Genomic DNA, 21757 nt, shown 5'->3' on the forward strand with positions numbered 1-21757 from the left:
GGAAAGGGAAATAAAAGCTTTCTCAGATAAAAACTGAGGGATTTTACCACTACTAAACTTGCCTTACAAGAAATGTTGAAGGGAGCTTTTCTGCTTAAAACAGTAAGACAAAAATACACAAAACTTTGAGTAAGGTGATAAAGACAGAATCAGAAAATTGTAACTATTTTAGAATAGGATGTTAATTATAGCATAGAGGTTTAAAGGGAAAAAGCATTAAAAATAACTATAGCTACTGCAGTTTAGTAACAAACTCACAGCATAAAAAAGGATAATTTGTGACACCAAAAATATAAAAGGGAGTGGGAAAAATGATGGAGCCTGTATAAGCAAATGAAGATAAGCTGCTATCAGTAGAAAAAGGACTATTTCATCTATGAGAGTTTATTCAAATCTCATGGTAACCACAAAACCAAAGTCTAGAACAAAAGCACAAAAGGGGAAACTGAGCATATCATCATAGAAAACTACCAACCCAAAAAGGCAAACAGAAACACAAAGTAAAAACAAACAATAGAGATACAAAACAACGAGAAAACAAAACATAAAATGACAGTAATGAGTCCTTATATATCAATAATCACTCTAAATATAAATGAGTTAAACTCACCAATCGAAAGGCACAGAGTAGCTTGATGGATTGAAAAGCAAAGAAGAGCAAACTATATGCTGCCTTAGGAGATTCATCTCAACTCCAAAGACAGACAGGTTCAAAGTGAAGGGGTGGAAGATGATACTGCAAGTAAATGTTAACTGAAAGAAAGCAGGTATAGCCATACTTATATCAGACAAAATAGATCAAGCCAAAAATGGTAATAAGCAAGGTAATTATGTAATGAATGATAAAGGGTCAAGAGAACAAGAAGCTAACAAAGTAATACCCTGTGCACTTTAAATATGTAAAATGTAACATGGCAAATTTATCAAAAAAATCAAATCAAAAACAGCCAACAACCTAAAATGTATACATAATAAAATCCTAGGATGACATAATAAAAAAGAAATATATATATATATGTAGTTAAATTCAGCTGTAGACATTCTGGAATGCTTTCACCGTTCATATCTTTAGAAATGTAACATTTCTATTAAATCTTATTCTATTAAGACAAAAATAGATATTTCATGTTTTCAAACAGGTATATTTTATGTTTTTTGTATGCAGTGAACAGATTATGTATACATATCTTTTGAGTTTCTTTATAGGAACAATTTAAAGTACAATGTAATCTCCCTGAGATTGTTTATTTAGGGCAATAGGACATATGGTGTGAAAAATAAAACTAATGCTACGGTTGAGGTCACAGGATAGCACATGATTAATACCACTTGAAGTTGCGTGGTATCAAAGAAGTAAGGATATGTGAAAGACTTTGTGAAAGTAGACTGAACCATAAAGAATGTTTGGATTTCATTAAACAGAAGGACTTTATCAATCTGTATTAAGTTTAGTGTGATTTTCAATGTATCAGTATAGTAATAAAGTAACTCAAAAGAATTGCAGTTTTAAATTCAACCTATTGCAAAATATATAACAAAAATGATATACCTATAAAATAATCACAAGGAGCCTAAGATTCATTTATTATTTAAGTAGAAATAATATACAGTATTTCTAAAATCTGAAGTAGATGGGCCATTATTAATTCATAAGTTATAAAACCCATTTGATACGAAAATGAAAAGAAAGAGAAATTGACTCTTGAAATTGATTTTAATCAGCAGGTTAGAGAAAGGTTCATAAAATATTAACCTGTGTCAAAATTTAAGGCATATTTATTCTTGATGCCATATTATGTAGAAATGAAGAAAATCATTAAGTCTATTTTTTGCATGTGGAATTTTATATATTGTACTTATTTTATGCACTTATTTCATCTCCCATTCTGTCTCCATAATTATATCTTAAACTTCCAACTTACTTTGATTAAAAAATACTAATTTACCATGAAAACTTTAAAATTTGACAACTACGTAGTAACTGGATTCTGTTTTTTACTTATACTGCTTAAGTTATATTTGAGCACTTAAAATCTGAGGTTTTTGCTATCAGAGCCACGTGGAGAAATACAGTAGCTGGGATAAGCTTAGGCAGGATTAGATATATAGGATTCACTTCTCTAGCAAACTATTTACTACATAGTAGACACAATATTCATTTTTCCAGTTTCTCTACCTACATATCCTCTATTAAAATGCCTTACTCGTCTAAACATTTATAAGAATTGTAGAAATGAAAAGGACTACTGAAATAGTTGGACTAATAGAATGGTTGCCTATAGCAGATACACAAATACCATGAATTCATTTGATACTGGTTCAGTAATATAGTTCAAATGAAAGATAAAAGGTCCACAAAAATACTTTTAGGAAGGCTAGCCCCTTTAGTAACTAGCTGATATTTGTGACACTTTAAATGACAGGGTTTTAGTCTGACATAGCAAAGTCTTTATACATAATTGCTGCCAGAATTTGTTGTCGGCCACAGAGGACTAAGCATTTAACACATTGGTCTTTTCACAAATAAGTTATTAATAATTTGGGAGGAAAACAAAACAGAACACTCCCTGGGGGCTCTATAGCTTTAAAAGAGTAGGCATTTTTTTTTTTTTTTTTCTTTTGAGAGGAGGCAAAAATTGGGAGAATTGATCAACGTGGAGTGATTCCCACCATAGTTGCAAAAGTGGCAGCACTGGGTTCCAAAAGCCTAATAGAAATATGTGAAATCTTTGAAGCTAGAGGAACTTTGTGAAGGAACTCCAGGAAACCACAGCTGCTATAAAGTGAGGAAGGAGTCCCTAGTAAGGGAAAAGACAGGAGAAACCTGATTCCTTCATTAACTTAGTCCGTTTTCACTGAATGGTCCCTGAACAAGGCACATGAGGGTCAAATTGAAAGCAGATTGCAACCGAAGATTAAGGAATCAAGTGGAAATCTATACTGCCACTCAATGCAGGCATGAGTCAGCAATTTAAGTCTAACAAACTAAAACAAAACATTTGTATTCTTGGAGAAGTATAAGAGAATCTAGAATGTACCAAACATAGTATTCACAATGTTCAGGACAAAAATCAAGTTAATCACAGGAAAATGTGACCTAGTATCAAGAAAAAGCTCTCAACAAATGGCAATTGCTAATTAACTCAGATGCTGCAATTTTCAAACCAAGATTTTAAAACAACTTTCTTGACTATGTTCATTGAAGTAAAGGAGAATATGCTTGTAATGAGTGAAAATACAGGAAATATCAGTAGAGGAATAGCAAATATGAAAGAAAATTCAATTGAAATATTAGATCTGAAAATAGAGGTGAGGAGCTCCAAATTCTATGTACAAATTCTGATAAAATCTCTGACTGACTCTGAAACCATGCATACATGAGGTAGACTCAAAGCACCACAGTTAACGTGATTAGCCATTAAGGAAATGCAAATTAAAACTGCAATGAGACACTACACACATCCATGAGAATGTCTGTTAAAATGACTGCGAACATCAAATGTCAGCAACAATGTGAAATATCCAGACCTCTCTGGTTATTGATTGGAATAACCAACCAATATATAGTTGGTTGAATGTAAAATGGTAAAACAGCTCTGAAAGACAATCTGGAAGCTTTTTTTCCCCTTCTTTTTTAGTAAAAATAAACTACCCTTTGACCCAGCAGTCCCCTTCTGGGTATTTATTAAAAAGAAATAACTTATTTTCACAAAAAAATAAGTGTAGATGAATGTTAATAGCAGCTCTATTTCATAATAGGCAAAAACATGGAAACATCCCAGGTGTCCTTCAACAGGAGAATTGCTGAACAAATGTGGTACATTCCTACAGTGGAATACTACTCAGAAATGGAAAGGAGCAAACTAGTATTTCACAAGTTTCCAGTAGCTAAATATTTCTCTAAAGTCTAAAACACTTTATCAGCACTTTGCAAAACTGTGTCAGCATGACTAACAAGATTTTTCTCTTGTTTTAGTTTGGTTTTTTCCTAAAGAAGCTACAATATAAATATTGTGAACCAAAGAAAGACAACCAGTCTGTCTGCTTACCTTCCGTATCTCTTAAGGTCCTGATGAAAGAGCAAAAAAGAAACATAAAGGGAAACAGAAAAACCAAAACAAGGTTGGAAAATATGAAATGGAAAAACTACAGTCCAAGATGCTGAAAAACAGACTGATGGAAAAAATAAAAACCAGGGGAAACACTCACCAAAGAGAGCAGAGGAAAGCGTAGTTCTTCCTGAAAGAGCTCTGAACAAACTGCAGCAGAGACGCAACCAATATAAGGAGCAGGTGTGGACCTCGGGCCCCCAGGCAGGTTAACTACTAACAACATTTATTCATGACAGGTGGCCATGTGGATGCTCCCTCTCCGCATTCCCGGGTTCTGTAGAGAAAAGCTTTAAGTTCTTGAATAAAACTTGAGAACCACTCTCAAAAGAAAGTTGTTTGTCTAGGTAGCAAACCAGTGTGGGTTGTCAAGCCCAAGATAAAAGAGCAAAGCTTGAGGAAACTCTGGACTTTATCTCAGATGCTGAAAAAAAATACCCGTGTAACAAAAGTGTTGAAGGCGACTTTACCCAGGAATAAATGCAGGTGTTCTCCCTGGAGATGAGAAGAGCCTTTATTTTGGTAGTTGTGGGGATCCACAGCCTAGCTCCCTCTGTGTTCCACCAACACCAAGACCCGCTTCCAAAAAGCACCCTATTGGTCCTTACATTAAAAGGAACGGACTGTTAGGAAAACAGGTCTCCAGCAGCAAAGGAAAACCACCCAAGACAGCTACTATATTCATCAACCTAATTCTTCATGGTAACCAGTTGTAAGGGGTGATCATCGAGTCTCTAAGGAAAATTAATAGAATGTGTTAAAAACAAGACAACAGACCCAAAATGGAGACACTTATGCTAAGCCACACGTAGCCAGCCAAGACCTAAACTTAATTACAGCTTCAGCTCTCTGGGAAATGGAATCTTAAACCAGTCAATCTGGAATCACCTGATCAGCACTAGTTAGGTAATCTGTCTGAGTTACTCTTGCCATCTCAAGGAAAGGAAAGGAAAGTAACTTTGTAATAACCAACCTACTTTTTTTGCTTAGTATAACTTCCTTGTTCCCATTCCCCTCTGCCTGTAAAACTTTCATTTTGTACAACTCTTTGGAGCTTTCTATCTGCTATATTGGATGCTGCCCGACTTGAATGAATTTTTGCTCAAATAAATTGCTTAAATTAAAATAAATGAATAAATAAAATAAAATTAATCAGAAATAAAAGGAACAAACTAGTGATATATACTGTAGCACGGGTACATTGTAAAAATCCTTTGTTGAGTGAAATATGCTTTCTCTAAAGAATGCATATTGAATGATTCAATTTATATGGTTTTGTAGGATGCATGAAACTAATGCTTATGGGGAAGATCATAGCAATACTTAACGTTTGGAGTGTGGGTGAGAATTGAATGGGAAGGGAAAGAAAGGAAATTTCTGAGGTGATGATAATGTTCTTTATCTTGGATAAGGATTTCGCTTTCATAGGACTATTCGTTCATCAAAACTCAGCCAATGTACACTTAAGATCTGTGCATTTTATTGTATTTGAATATTACATTAAAAAAACCTAAAAACTTGAACAAAACTTGAACAAATTTTGGACTCTGTCCATACTGCAGTATTCCGGGGTAAATGTAATAATGTTTGCATTTACTTTGAAACATATCAAAAAATATGAAATTATTTATGGGAAAACTAGTTGAAGAGCTGCAGTCAAATAGCCAATTGATTAAAAAATTACAGACAAGAAAATCTATAAATATTTGATTCAAAAGTTTATTTTAGTTTGATGCAGTTTGCTATGTCAGTCCCCCCTGCTCCCCCCCAGAAAAGTTGGTGATAAGATACTGGAGAATTATAAATAATAAAATCATAAGCAAATATTATACATTTTGAATAATTTATTAAAATATATCATGAATTTTTCTTAGCGTAACTTTAGAATATTAGAAATATCTATGTATAAGGTAAAAATAGTTTTATAAATCCTCATGATATAGCATACTGGCAGATTTAATACTTTTTTTTTTTTTTTTTTGGCCGAACCATGCAGCTTGTGGGATCTTAGTTTCCTGACCAGGGACTGAACCCCGGGCCCTCGGCAGTGAGAGCGTGGAGGCCTAACCACTGGACCACCAGGGAATTCCCTTAATACATTCTTTATATAGATAAAGGGTTTTATAGTTCAGATCTGTGAGGGAGGGCTCTGGAATGGACAAAATGTATTTGGCTAGAGGAAAAAGGATCTGGGAAATTGAATTATCTGGGTTCTGATTTCATATCACCTTGAGGTTTCTTGAAGAAAGAAAGTGCTATAGGACTACTGAGTATGTGCATGTCCTCAGATGGAAGAGAGGCACGCTTGGTGCCCTTTCAAATATTTTAACGAGAGAACAATGTATACGTGAAATTGGTTGCTTTGTTTGCTTTGGAAAGAATAAAATATTGATGTAGATAAAAAAATAGATTTTACTGTAATTATTGTACTGAGGAATCCAGAAAGAAGTTATGGAAGAAACCTTCTGACCTAAGGTAGTCTATGCTATTTGCATCCTGATTTCCAGCGTCTCTGCTCTTTACTACTCATAATTTTGTTGAGAAAGGCAATGTGTCCATTTAAATATCCTCACTTCCTCAGACTCTCCTGCAGCTAGTGTGGCCAAGTATTACAGTTCTGGACAAAAAGATGTCAAGTCAGTAGAAGCGGATTTCTGGGAAAGGTTTTGCTTCCTCCTGCCCTTTTCTTTCTCCTTGGAATATAGATAGCATACTAACAGACTGAAGGCAGAACAGTGTTATTGTACCATGAGGGGAAAAGTCACAGAGGCTCAAATACTGAAAGATAGAAGAAACTCTTTTTTGGCAGCTAAATAAGCTCTGGACTGCCTATACCAGACTTCTAACTGCATGAGAAAAATAAACCCCTATTTGTTAAAGCTTCTATGGGCAGGTCTTTCTTTTGTGTAGCTAAATCCAATTCCTAAATAGATACTGAAAGGATGAGCAAATATCCAGAAATAAGTCCTCAAAAAAAGAAGGGGAGTAGAAAGTCTGGATTCCAGAGACTACGAAAAACAGGAATATGATTCTAAGAATCAACACAAAAAGAAGAATACCACATATGTCTAAATGGAAAGTAGTTTTAAAATAATAACTCAGAAATAACTTTCAAATTTACCTCTTGCATCTTGGGAATTATGGTGTAAATACTTATTAGAGGGGAATGTAAACCTAAAAAAATTTTTAAAAATATCTAAGAACTGGATGAGATGAGCTGTACATAGAGTGAGATAATTCAATGTTAACATAAAGATCCATTTCATTGAGAAGGAAATTATTCCTTTACAGCTAAAAGAGCTGAATCCTAAGTTTTTGAGAAGTAGGGTGGGGTGGAGATGTTGACTAATATTAACGAAAAAAATGATCAGCCCTACTTGAAACTGAGATAACTGAACATATCTTGAAAGAAGCAACATTAAGGCTCAAGGAAGAAACTGGCTTGGGACATAGCATATCTGGACCCACTATCTTGCTTTGATTTTCCATTTGCCCCCTCTATTATTTGTTTTTTCTCCTTTTTGAATATTTTCAGTGTTCTATGCTATCTCCTCTGTGTATTCCTATCTGTATCTCTTTGATTTATTTTTAGCCATGCTCTAGAGAATGCAATTTGTATCTTTATCCTACACAGTCTACCTACAAATACTGTTAAATCACTTCACTTATAATGTAAATTCTTATAAGGGTATATTTTCATTTCCTTTTTTTTTTTGCTGTTGTCATGTTTTTTCCTATAGGTTATGAAACCCATGATGATTGTTATTTTTCCTTTAAGTGTCAATTACCTTTTAATGAAATCATAAACTGAAAAACATCTTTTATTATACTTATCCACAATACTTTGGTATTTACTTTGAGTAGATTCAAGTTTCAATGCAACGTCATTTTCTTTCTTCCTGAAGCACATACTTTGATAGTTCTTGTAGTTCACATTTGGTGGCCATGAATTCTTTCAACTTTTTTCCATGTAAAAAATTATTTTGCCTTCGCTTTTGGAGGATGTTTTTCCTCAGTATGGAATTCTAGGTTGAAAATTTTATTTAAAAATCTTTTACTTTTTATATTACAAATATGTCATTCCATTTTCTCTAGGTATTCTTTTTTTTCTCACAAGAAGTCTTTTAGACATTTTTTAACCTTTATTATTCATATGATAGACTGCATGATATTGTCCTACATATAACAAAATTGTTTGTTTTCTACTACCAAGTGAAAGTTTCATAAATTATATTTCATAAATTATATTTTTCTGCTATAGAGTTAACATTTGGTTCTTTTCTAATAGCATTTGTTTCTATTTTCATATTTTCTTTTAATTCTTTATATCTATATTTTTATTTCTTAAAGCATATTTATTTATTTATTCTTAAATATTTATTTATTTATTTTGGCTGCGCTGGGTCTTAGTTGTGGCACATGGGATCTTTGTTGCGGCATGTTTAGTTGCAGCATGTGGGATCTTTAGTTGTGGCATGCAAACTCTTAGTTGCAGCATCTGAACTCTTAGTTGCGGCATGCATGTGGGATCTAGTTCCCCGACCAGGGATTGAACCCGGGCATCCTGCATTGGGAGCGCAGAGTCTTACCCACTGGACCACCAGGGAAGTCCCTCTTTAAGCATATTTATAATAGCAGTTTTAATGTTTGTCTTCTAATTCCACCTCCTCTCTCATTTTGATTCTGTTTTTATTGACTGATTTTTTTCCTATTTATGAATCTACTTATGCTGCTTCTTTGCATGTAGTAATTTCCCCAACATTATTATTTAAACAACTTTATTGAGATATTAATTTACATAGCATACAATTTACCCGTTCAAAGTGAACAATTCAATGTTTATAGTATAGTCACAGATATGAGCAATCATCCACAGAGTCCATTATAACACTGTTTCATCACCTGAAAAAGAAGCCCATATATTTTAGGTATCATATCCCTATTCTCTCACCCTCCTCAAATCTACTCAACCACTAATCATCTTGCTCTGTCTATAGATTTTCCTATTTAAGATATTTATAATTGACATCATACAACATTAGACATTTCATGTTTGTCTTCTTTCACTTAGTGTAACATTTTCAAGGTTCCTCCAGATGGTAGTATGTATCTGTACTTCATTCTTTTTATGGCTACATAATATTCTATTGTATGGGCATGCCTCATTTGTTTATCACTCATCAGTTAATGAACATTTTAGTTCTTTCCACTTATTGTCTATTAAGAATAATGCTGCTATGAAAATTGATGTATAAGTTATTGTGTGAAAATATTTTCTGCTCTCTTTGTTACATACTTAGGAGTAGAATTTTTGGGTCATATGGTAATTCTGTGTTTGACTTTGTGAGGAATTGCCAAAGTGTTTTCCACAGACCGTTTCATGTTCCCCCAAGCACTGTAAGAAGGCTTCAATTTCTGTATATCTTTATTAATACTTGTTTTTTGTTTTTGTTTTTTCATAGTAGCTATCCTATTGAGTGTGAAGTGGTATCTCATTGTGGTTTTAAAGGGTCCTTAATGACTAGTAATGATGAGCATTTTTTCATGTGCTTATTGGCCTTTGATTTATTTCCTTTGGAGAAATGTCTGTTCAATTCCTTTGCCCATTTAAAAAAATATATACTTTATTTTTTTTTCAGAGCAAATTTAGGTATGCAGAGCAAAAAAATTGAGTGGAAAGTACAGTGAGTTCCCACATACGTTCTCACTTGCCCTATTATCCCTCTTTTATAACATATTGCATTACTGTGGTACATTTGTTAAAATAGATGAGCCAATATAGATACATTATTATTAACTAAAGTACATAATTCACATTAAGGCTCACTCTGTGTTACACTTTCTACCGGTTTTGACAAACGTGTAATGACATGAAGTCACCATTGCAGTCTCATCCAGAATAGATTCAATGCTCTAAAAATCCCTTGTGATCCACCTATTTATCCCTCCTTTTCTCTATCTCCTCCCCACTAAACCCCAGGAAACCACTGATATTTTTTACAGAATATATAGTTTTACCTTTTCTGGAATGTCATATAGTTGGAAACGTGTAGCCTTTTCAGTTTGGCTTGTTTCACTTAGCCATATCTGTTTAAGATCTTCTCATGTATTTTCATGGTCTGATAGCTCTTTTCTTTTTATGCTGAATGATATTCTATTTTCTGAATATACTACAGTTTGTTTATCCATTCACCTTATTGAAGTTTATCCTGGTTGACAATGATGAATAGAGCTGCTATAAACATTTGTGTGCAGACTTTTGTGAGGACATAAATTTTCAATTCATTTGGGCAAAGTAAATACTAAGCAACTCAGCTGTTGGATCATATGGTTAAATGTATGTTTGGTTTTGTAAGAAACTGCCAAAGCATCTTCCAAAGTGGCTGTAAAATTTTGCATTTCCAACAGCAATGAACAAAAGTTCCTGTTTCTCCATATACTCACCAAGATTTGATGTTGGCACTGTTTTGGATTTTAGCCATTCTAATATGTGTGTAGTGGTATCTTATTGCTTTAATTTGCAATTCCCTAATGATACATGATGTTGAACATCTATTAGTGTGCTTACCACCTATATATATATTCTTGGGTGAGATGTCTGTTTAGATCTTTTGTCCATTTTTTAATTGGGTTGTTTGTGTTCTTATTGTTGAGGTGTTTTTTTGAATTTTGCATATTATTGAGTTTTTTGCATATTTGGGTTACCAGTCCTTTATCATATATGTGTTTTGCAAATATTTCTTCCAGTGTCTTTCACAGTGGAAAAGTGTTTAATTTTATTAAATTTCAACTTACAAATTTTTTCTTTGCTGGCTCATGCTTGGTGTGGTACGTAAGAAGTCATCACCCAACCCAATGTTAGCAAGATTTTCTCTTATGTTATCTTCTAGGAGTTTTACAGCTTTTTATTTTACATTTATGTCTATGATTATTTTGAGTTGATTTTGTGAAAGGTGAAAGGTTTCTGTTTAGATTTCTTGTTTGTTTTTTGCATATGGATGTCCAGGTGTTCCAGTCCATTTGTTAAAAAGACTATACTTTCTTAATTAAATTGCTTTTGATTCTTTGTCAAAAAGCATTTGACCTCTGGAATTCTCTTTCTTTGTAATTACCTTCCCTATAGAACTTCATTCTGGGTAAATTTTGTTGTGGTCGAACTAGATTTCTTGTAGAGATTCACTTAATATCAATCTTCAGGGAAAAAAAGAAAGCTGATTTTTGCATATTTACTTTCATTAATAAGACAAGTTCTCAAATTTATCTATTCCACTAGGTAAAATTACTTGGAGGAAAGGAAAGTGAACTTATAGGACTAATATAGCATCCAGAAAACAAAAAATGTGCTTTTTCTACATAGATCCTAACATTATAGAAGATCTTCAAAATAGATTTTCTATTGTGTTTTTCATTTTAGTTATTTTACTCTTCAGTTCTGATGGGCTCTTTTTTCTATTTCCTAATTCCTTGTTAAAATTCTCACTGTGTCCATCTACTCTTTTCATTAATTCAGTTAGCTTTCTTATTACAGATGCTTTAATAGTAATAGCCCACTCCAGATCACACCTGAAGCCAGGGAATGTCACCATCATTTCCTAGCTCTGAAGTTTTCTTCCAGAAAACAATGGCAAGATAGAGGATGTAAACGTATAGATGTCTTAATATTTAGTTTATTTACACTGATTATAACTCACGCCAGTTGGGAAAACTATAGGGTTGTGATGTTCCATAAATGCTCTAATGCATTTCATTATAGTATAATCTACTTAAAAACCCAAGTCCCCACAATCTTAGTTCTATCCCTTATTCATTACACAATCCCGTGCAGAACACCCTAATTCTTCCTCCAAGTAGAGGTAGGTAAATTGTATGTTGATGTCCATAATGTTGGGGGTTTTTTTTGTCCATTGTGTTTCTAATCATCATACAGAAAGAGAAAAAATTGATAAAACCTTGAGATAATTAAAATTAAGTAAGAAAATGTTGTGTATTGTTAGAGAGGGAAAAATCTTCCTAATGAAAACTACAAAGACAGAAACTGAAAAAGGAAATTATAGACAAAGATTTATATGAATTTTAACAATGTATGGTCAAAACAACAATGAAAAACAAAGATAAAAAGCAAATGCGTATCTAATTCAAGATGGCAGAGTACATAATTTACCCTTTCTTTTTCATAAACTCTAATTGAAGTGAGAATTGTTATATACAAAATAGTGATCACAAAAGTATGTCGGTATCAAAATAAGAAATAGTACCATCAACTGAAGAGAAACACTGACAAATTCCTGAGGGGAGAGAGCAGATGATTTATTGACTGAGACATCTGAGGAGTAGAATGTGTAACTCTAATTTTGCACAGAAGGGAATGCAGTAGAAAATCTGAATGCAGTGATAGGCTTTTGGAGAAGAAATCACTGTAATGAATTAAAGAACTGTCTTTGAAAATGCATACATTCTGTGTACAAGGAGCAACAAGCTGTAGCATATGCCCTTAGCTGGACCCAAGAAATACTTTCTTATTAACCATTCCACAGAAGGGAACTAGTGTGGGAATTGGAGAACAGAGAGAAGTTAAGACATTTTTCAATCCCCAAAATAAACAAGGGGAAAAAAAAGTAGAGGAGCTCAGTGCCACTTAGTTTTGAAATAAGTATTAAATATGCCAACCCCAGAGCAGCTTCCTTGTGATTATAGTGAGTTGGAGAGTCTTAAGCATCTCCCTAATAAATAATTTAAATGGAAGGCTGCTTCTACTTAGAACCTGCCCATTTTGCAAACCTTATACTATTTGCATGTTGTTTGCAAACTTTCACCCCTGCAAAGGAATAAAACGCCAATACCAATACTAAGCAACATCTTTCTTTATTCATAAATATGAAATACTAATCAAGGGTGAAAGCCAGGAGCAGAAAGAGAAATATCAGGATATAAAAACTGAACCAGAGATTCCAAAACATACGATAATGTAAAGAATGGAAGAGACATTTTAAAAAATGTAATTAATATTCCTTAAAAGGGTTAAGAGTACAGTATGTCCAGTTTTTAAGGAACTAAAAAAAAACCTTGAAAACAAAAAGGTTAAATAATAGCAATATTGTCACAGGAAAAATTATAATATATATTACATTAATTAAAATATTTTAAACTACTATTATAATTTGTTCAATAAAATGAGAAATTTAACAGAAGTACATGTTCATTTCATATATTATCAAAACATCAAGTAATAACTTGAATTTAATAGGCAGTAATATTTGATAAATAATGAAATAGCATGTTGAACAGCAACATAAGGTGAGTGATATTGGTGATATAGAGAGCATGATGATGATGAGAGACAGGCAGCATGCCTCAATGGAAAGAGGATTAGACTAGGAATTATGAGGCTCAAGTTGTAATTTCAGGCCTGCCTCAAATTTATGGTATGAGTTGACACACAATTTTCCCTCACAGGTGACTGTTTTTCTCCTCTACAAATTTAGTTTCCATCATGTTAGAGTTTCTATATTATTATCATACAATTCATGACAATGTTTGCATAATACCTTATAGTGTATTTAAATACACAAACTTTATCTAGATATCTAAGAAAGTGAGTTTTAGTTTTTGCCTTCAATGAATATTTTATGCCTTTTAAATTTTCTTTTGTTTTTGCTTTTTTCATCTTTGTGTATTCTTCTGGTACAGCATCTGCAGTTCACATTTTTGTAGTTCATAATTCTTTCTGGCTACTGTGCCATATTTACCTTGGTGCAGCAGCCAGCTTTTCTGCATCTGCAGCTTTCACAGGGGTGGTGGACTGGAAAGGATGGATGAAGTGCCTGATTGCAGCCTTGGCACACTCAAGCAAGCAAGCTTCTCATATTCTTTTGTTTGCTTAACAAATCACATAGGACAAATTAAAGCAGCCGGCCAAACATGCCTCAGTACTACCCCAGGGTACAGTCCCCATATTCATGCATGGGCACACGCTCCATTGTGACCCTTTGCAATTTGTCTAATGAACTTATTTTCCTTATCCTACGTGCCAGATGTGCTCTAAGCATTTATGACCAAAATTCAAATTCCCTGCAGAAGATAAACAAACTCACATACTTCAAAATAATCCAAGTTTCAATATTCATTTTCTCTCAGTTTGGGGGAGGATAAATTAGTAAATTTTCAGCCCCACATCTTGATTTCAACCAATTATAACTATTCCATGCTGGAAGGTAAATTGAACGAGGCACAGAGAGTGTATTTTTCAGTTACTTGGTGTAGATGACATTTAATGAGTATTTATTGTAAAATAACAAGCTGTCAAATCTCTCCCATTCAGAATCCACAAAATCATTTTGAATTGATATATCATTTAAGCAATTGATGATCAAACTGGTTTCCCAAATAGTGATGTCTTTGGTTCATTAAAGAGTCCCCAGGAGAAAGGAAAGAATCCATGAGAATATTTAAAGCAATTTTTCCATTGTCTACAGAAATAACAAAAAAATCTGCCATGGATTATGAAGTTTATTTTATTTCAGTATTAAATTTCTGGAAACTACCATGCTTTTAAATAGGACACTGATTTAGCTACTTGGGCCATTAAAATATAAGTAAAAAGCTTTTGAAATATGATAGACTTATTGGAATAATTTCTCTATTAGGTATTCTTATGAAAGAAAAATGTTTTTCCTGTCTCTACTTAGACAGTGTATACTCTATATCATCTTAGTTCAGCATTAAATATAAAATAACTGAGAGTTGATGGTCAGTCAGATGGAGTAAACTCTCTTTACTTTAAAGTCACTTTGAGCTAACCTATCTGGAATAGAATACTTTTATTTTTATTGGACCATATCCCCAAGTCAGTGCTACTTAAACACTAGTGTGACCAAGAATCAGCTGGCAATCTAGTTGGTTATGTAGATTCCCATAGACTCAGATTAGTCAGTTATCCCATTAGAATGAACCAATTGTATACCTGTAGAAACATTTTCCCCCTTTCTCATCAGCATTACTTATTCATAAAGATATAACCCCACTCAACTTTTTGTTTATGTGGAAGAAAATTTATTCTAAAACAATGGCTTTAAAACATATTTTGAAATCTGTCATGGCAATTCCAATTCCTGCTTCATGTAGCCAGAAAGGGGAGCTACATGGGTATAAAAAAAATCTACCCTCTCCAAGATCTATAGCTGATTCAAAACTATAGCATCTTCTTACATCTATTTTTTGAATTTATTTATTCTTTTTTGGCACTTGGTTGTTTCTCTTTATTTTTATCTCAGGTGTATATTGAATATTTTATATTTTATTGCCTCTCAATTCAGTGGATCTGGGCTGGATACCTCATTTCTTATCAAGGTATAGGTAGTATACAACTCACATTGTTTTCTCCCAAAGGTTTCAACTGCTCAATTTTCACTATAATCCAAACATGTATTCTTCATAGAGCTGGTTGTTGCATAGGAATTTTACAGTGTATCCTTATTCTTCTCCATTTATTTTTTCCGACTTGTCTCCATTATATATCCATCTGCAGTTAAAGCAACTTCTATGTTATTTTGTATTTGGGAAACTTTATTTGATTTATTTTCACTTTTTTTCTCTTTATATCTATTTCTTCTTAATAAAATATAGTTTTATGTTTTGAAAATACATCACATATTATCTATTTAAAATATAGTGTTTTCATATGAGGGCGCATATGATCTAGATTATTCAGGTGACCTGAGGAATCCTGTCTGACCACATTTTCAGCATCTGGCTTGTTGTATGTGCCGTGTATGTGTGTGTGTGTGTGCATATAATTAAAACAATTTTGTTAAAGTGTTGAATAATGGTGGGCCCTTGGAGCAAGAACAAGTAAATGTACAAAAATATAGTCTAATGGTTAACATATCCAAAATTATTTTACTGAAAATAGAGCAACCAGTCCTAAGATTGGATGAAAGCAGGAATTAGGGTTATGTATCTACTATAGGCCTGACAAGTATTGTACAGAATATAAAAAAGAAGTCATGGTTGTCTAAATGTAACACTTGTATTAATTAATAGTCTTATTCAATATTTGAAATTACTTCTCACAAGATTATCATTACATTATACATGAGCACAAACAACAAGAAAACTCAAATTATAACTGAATGTATAGTCGATTTTTTTAGAGTCAGGAAACGTTCCCTTTATCTTTGTTTTCATTTGTTTTTTGTACACTAGAAATACCTTTGTATTCATCCATCATTCTTAAAACAATTTGATGTTTGTCATGAGACACAGTTGTTTTTCTTTTTTATCCAGAATGAATAACTTTTCATAGAGTTTAGTGTGGGATCACTTTTAAACTACTTTTTTTCTCATGCTGATTTTCCCTCTTCTTTTTAAAACGTGAGGTGAACATAGTAAAACAAAACAAATGATAAAGACAATTCCTTAATTCTTGCATGGCATTTGTTTACAATGAACTATTTTCAAATCTAAGTTCAAAATTATTACATTGTTTATTTACAGCCATTTTTGATAGTAATACAAGCTGCCCATGAATGTAAAGACTAGAATATTTTGTACAGTTTATTTGATATGAAATAAATTTATTTGAAGCCTGAAGCTATGTATGGTGTACTGTCTTTCAGAGTTGATCTCTCTTATTTTTTCCTCATTAATATGTTTGTCTAAAAAGTGGTGAATCATTTATAAAATACAATTTTATATATGTATATTTTCTTTTTTGGAAAGGATTACAGAAGTTTATCATTTACCAATCGTGGTATCTAGTAAACATGAGTATATATTCTCAAATATTATGTTGATTGATTAAATTATCTCAGAGGCTCAATAGGTATTGCCTTAGAAGAAATCAGCAATTACTGCATTTCTTCGTCAGATATGAAGGTATATCAGTGCTCTTAAATGATTTTCTCCATTTATAGCATAAAATTATTTTTGTGTGTGTATTTTGGTTGGTTTAAACTTTATGTTTGACAAAATAAAACGTATTGAAAAGAAAAATGGATGCGGAAAGTTAACAGAATAAATATATGTAGCGTTTTCATGCTTATACATAATTGCTTGCTAATCATCAACTTAGAGTAATAGAAAAGGGCCATCCTGATTTCCTTGACGTCATCATATTTTGGGACAATTGAAAATTATTCCAAATGCATATTCTGATGTTTGGATGCTTACGTATTTAACTTCATGATGTGACTATGTCTATAAAATAGTTTTATAGTTTTTAATTCAAAATACAAAAATTGTTTGTGTTTTATTTAAGAAGACTAGTTTGCATGTGTTCCATCTATTACAGTATCTACTAACCAAAGTAATATGACAACTATATTATTCAACATAATTTCAGACAGTTCATAAAATGACATAAGGAGCAGCATAAGGAATAAAAGAAAAGTAAGATTTATTTTTCTTTTTTTAGAAGTGGGCCATCATCGTTCTTTGAACAGGACATTTGTTTGCACAGCTCTAAATTAGCCATGTTGTGTTAATTTAATATTCATTGAATAAATATATGTAAATGAGCTTAGAAAAGGGATGCTTCTTTCTCAGGTATCACTGTGTATTGATTAGAAAAAAATGTCTTTGAAATGATGCTGAGTGTGTTGGATTTCTAGAGACAGTGCTGTAGAATGTAAAACTTTTAGATTCTGAGTTCACGTTGTACTTTTTTCTAATATTCCTACAAGATTCCTTCAATAGCATTTACAACTTATTCCTAAAATATTTGGTTAAATTAACAAAATTCACAAATTTAGTTAAATTAACAAAATTCAATTTGAAATAAACCAAATTGAATAATTATACAAGATATAACTGTTTGTAAAACATACAAATACCAACATTTACTTTCCTTTGTTAAAAATTTTATAATGTTCCATGTGATTATATCTTTTCAGTAGAATAAAGCCATATTGATACAAGGAGTTGCATACTTTATATTACATTAGATATTATGAGGCACAATGCATGCTTGTGTTTGGCAATGCAAGTTATACTTCTAAAAAATGAATTAGATCTTGTAGTATGGGGAGAAAGAGTAGAGGTAAGAGCAGTATTTCTTTATGGACATCTGTTAAACATATAATACTGTCATGTACTATGATGGGGCTGACGTTCTACCCTACTTGTAAGTTAACAACTTGGCTTCATGGAATATAGCTTGAGACTCCTTTGTCAGAGGTGAAGGATTTATTACTCACAGCACAGAAGGCAATATGAATTTTATGTTTGTATTAGTTTACTTTGGCCCCAGTCTCCCAAGTGAAGTGGAAGAGGACAAAAGTGGATGCTGAATACACAGTGGGTTTGTGTTACAACTGAGTAACCCTTAGCTTAGGAAACCCAAGTTCATTATCAGGTTCTGCAAGCAAGCCTGCCCAAACTTTGCCCTGGGGAAAGACATTATCTCTATTATACTGAACAGGAGACAAGTCTGTCCTTTATTCCAGTGGGAGATAATATCTCCATCTTCCAAAATTCTTTGCTATACGGACATCCTTGAAAGGGTACTTTGAAGTTGTCAGTGTCTCTGCAGAAATGCAAGAGACCCCTGGAGAAATGTCCTTCAGCAATATCCACCTCTCATTTCTACACTGTCTTAACCTCTGATGAATCTTTCATGTGAATGTGAATTACTCTGATTAATCTGATTGACAGGGATTGGGACCAAATTTGTTTCATGCAGTATATAATTAAGGCCACTATCAACAAGACTAGAACCAGCAAGATGAGTCAACCTGCAATGTTGACTTCAACCTTGCCCTGCAGAGTACCAGTATCAACTTATTGAACAAATGCTATACACTATTAGGGTCTAACTCAGAGAGAAAGGTGATTATCTTTTTAAGTTTCTGTATTGGCCTTTCCATTTAGCCTAAGGCATTAATCTAGTTAGAGCAAGATGTATTAGTCATTGTACAGGGTTTAACTTGGCCCATGAAGAGGCCATCTGAGCAATACTATAATCTCTATCTATACTGTCTAAGCAATCAAAGCTGACCTGAATAGCTTCCACGGTCAAGACTGTGTCATTGATTGCTTCAGCTAAAATCAGGGACAAATTTTCTGTTCACTTTCTTAATTGAACGACTTCTATTGCAGGGAAAACTGCCTGCAGCATGCACATAAATAAGGGCAGCCTCATCTCGGAGAAATTTCTTCAGTCATTTGAGAGCTACATAATCTGCTTGTAAGTTGCTTATGAGCAACTATATACACACAGAACCTGTATGCACCATTAGAGTAATTATAACTTTACCTTTTGTCCACTTATTTTCTACCGACACACAGACGTTTCATTCAGAAGAGTGAAGTGCAGGAGACAAGGACATTTATATAGAAATTAACGAAGTGTTCTTGGATGTAGAAATATGTAAAATAATTCTTCACCTTTGAGAATGTAGAATGGGGCAGCCATTCAGGTGAACAGTCTGGCACATCTCAGTCTAATTAATTTTACTGATACGCTGTATCCTAGCAATTGTGATCCTAGATATATATTCCACTCTCTACTCTCCTCTCCCACCAAACTTCTTTTACAGTTCAATAATGGGACATGCACTACAATGTCTATTAAAGTGTTACCTGTGCTGTCAACAAGATAGAGAAAATGTCTGTGTCTATTACTGGATTAGAGGATAGTTAAATGACATGTAAGTACAACATGAGTTCTATGCCCCAAATAGAAACAGTAAATTAGATGGACAGAGGAACATAGATAAATATTTTTAAGTTTATATAAAAAAAGAATTATATATATATATGAAATGTGTAGTTATATATAAGACATATATGTGTGTGTGTGTCACAATACTGTTTCCATGAATCAAAATATATACACATAAAACAGGGAAATTGGAAATAATATTAGGGATATCTAAATCTATACTGGATGCAAGATATAAAGGAGTGGAAGAGGAAAAGTTTAAGTTTACATTGAAACTGAATTTTAAAGGAATAATATAGGCTTTGTTCACTCATTAATCCGTAGTCCACCTAATTCTTAATAAGAATGAGAATGATATAAATAATTAAGTTTTAAAATGCACTATGAGACTTGGGACAATTCTATTGTTCCCACTTCCTTTGTGGATTCTAAACTGACACTCTAAGATTTGCTATCTAATACATAAAGTATAAATTCTATTATATTTGTGGACAAAACAGATAATGCAAGCGATTACAGTGGATATTAAGGGGGCAAAATTTGTAGAGGATTGTGTTTCTGTTGGATTGAACATCCTCCGGAGCTTCCTGAGTGTAATCTGAAACCAGCCTGCATATACAGAAGGCAAGGAGAGACCAATGAAAGAGGCAGAGTACTCCAGATTGGTAGGTGGCAGGTTTTTTTCTAATTTTTTTAAATTGAAGTATAGTTGATTTACAATTTTAAATTAGTTTCAGGTGTACAGCATAGTGATTCAATTTTTTTATAGGTTATACTCCATTTAAAGTTATTGTAAAATATGACCAAATTCTCTGTGCTTTACAATATATCCTTGTAGGTTATTTATTTTATACAGCATAGTTTGTACCTCTTAATCCTCTACCTCTATCTTATCCCTCACTCCTTCTCTCTCAGCACTGGTATCCACTAGCTTGTTCTCTGTATCTGTGAGTATGTTTCTTTTTTGTTTTATTTATGCATTTGTTTTATTTTTTACATTCCACATATAAGTGATAACATAGAGTATTTGTCTTTCTCTGTCTGACTCATTTCACTAGCATAATACCCTCCAGTTATATGTAAGTTGTTGCAAGAGGCAAAATTTCATTCTTTTTTGTGGCTGAACAATATTCTATTGTGTGTATATATATATATACCACATTCTCTAATTCATTCATCTGTTGATGGACATTTAGATTGCTTCCATATCTTGGCTATTGTAATTAATACTGTTATGAACATTGGGGTGCATGTATCTTTTTAAATTAATGGTTTCCTTTTCTTCAGATATATACCCAGAAGGGGAATTGCTGGATCATATGGTATTTCTATTTTTAGTTTTTTTGAGAAACCTCCATACTGTTTTCCATAGAGGCTGTATCAATTTACATTCCCAGCAACAGTGTACTAGGGTCCCTGTATCTCTGCATCCTCACCAACATTTTGTTATTTGTGGTCTTTTTGTTGATAGCTTGATGTGGTCTTTTGATGTAAGGTGATATCTCATTGTGGTTTTAATTTGCATTTTTATGATGATTAGCGAGCGGTGTTGCACATCATTTCATATGCCTGTTGACCATCTGCATGTCTTCTTGGAAAAATGTCTAATCTATTCTTCTGTACATTTTTTAATTGGAGTGTTTTTCTTTTTTTGATGTTGAGTGTATGAGATATTTATATATTTTGGGTATTAACCCCTTATTGGTCATATCATTTACAAATATTTTCTCCCATTCAGTAGGTAGTCTTTCTGATTTGTTGATGGTTTCCTTTGCTGTGTAAAAACTTTTAAGTTTAATTGGGTCCCATTTGTTTATTATGCTTTTGTTTCTTTTGCCTTAGGGGACATTTCCAGAAAAATGTATTGCTATGATTTATGTCAAAGTGTGTTCTGCCTATGTTTTCTTCTAGGAGTTTTATGGTTTCTGTGCTTACACTTAGGTCTTTAATCCATTTTGAGTTTATTTTTGTATATGGTATGAGAAAATGT

General features: G+C 33.0%; 1 protein-coding gene across 6 annotated transcripts in view; it reads left to right on the plus strand.

Annotated features, from left to right (window-relative positions):
- The window catches only part of LOC309631315 (uncharacterized protein), a 644789-nt gene that overhangs the window by 32341 nt on the left and 590691 nt on the right, over positions 1 to 21757 (plus strand). The window contains exon 3 of one of the 6 annotated variants that reach the window (XR_014246189.1): positions 4067 to 12337. The exons of the other annotated variants lie outside the window; for them this stretch is intronic. The gene's annotated coding sequence lies outside the window, so the exon portion shown is untranslated. Of the gene's footprint in view, positions 1 to 4066; positions 12338 to 21757 lie in introns of those variants that run through there. 6 annotated transcript variants of the gene reach the window in all.

Source organism: Balaenoptera borealis, assembly GCF_965194805.1.
Source record: "Balaenoptera borealis genome assembly, chromosome: 6".
Lineage (NCBI taxonomy): Eukaryota > Metazoa > Chordata > Mammalia > Artiodactyla > Balaenopteridae > Balaenoptera > Balaenoptera borealis.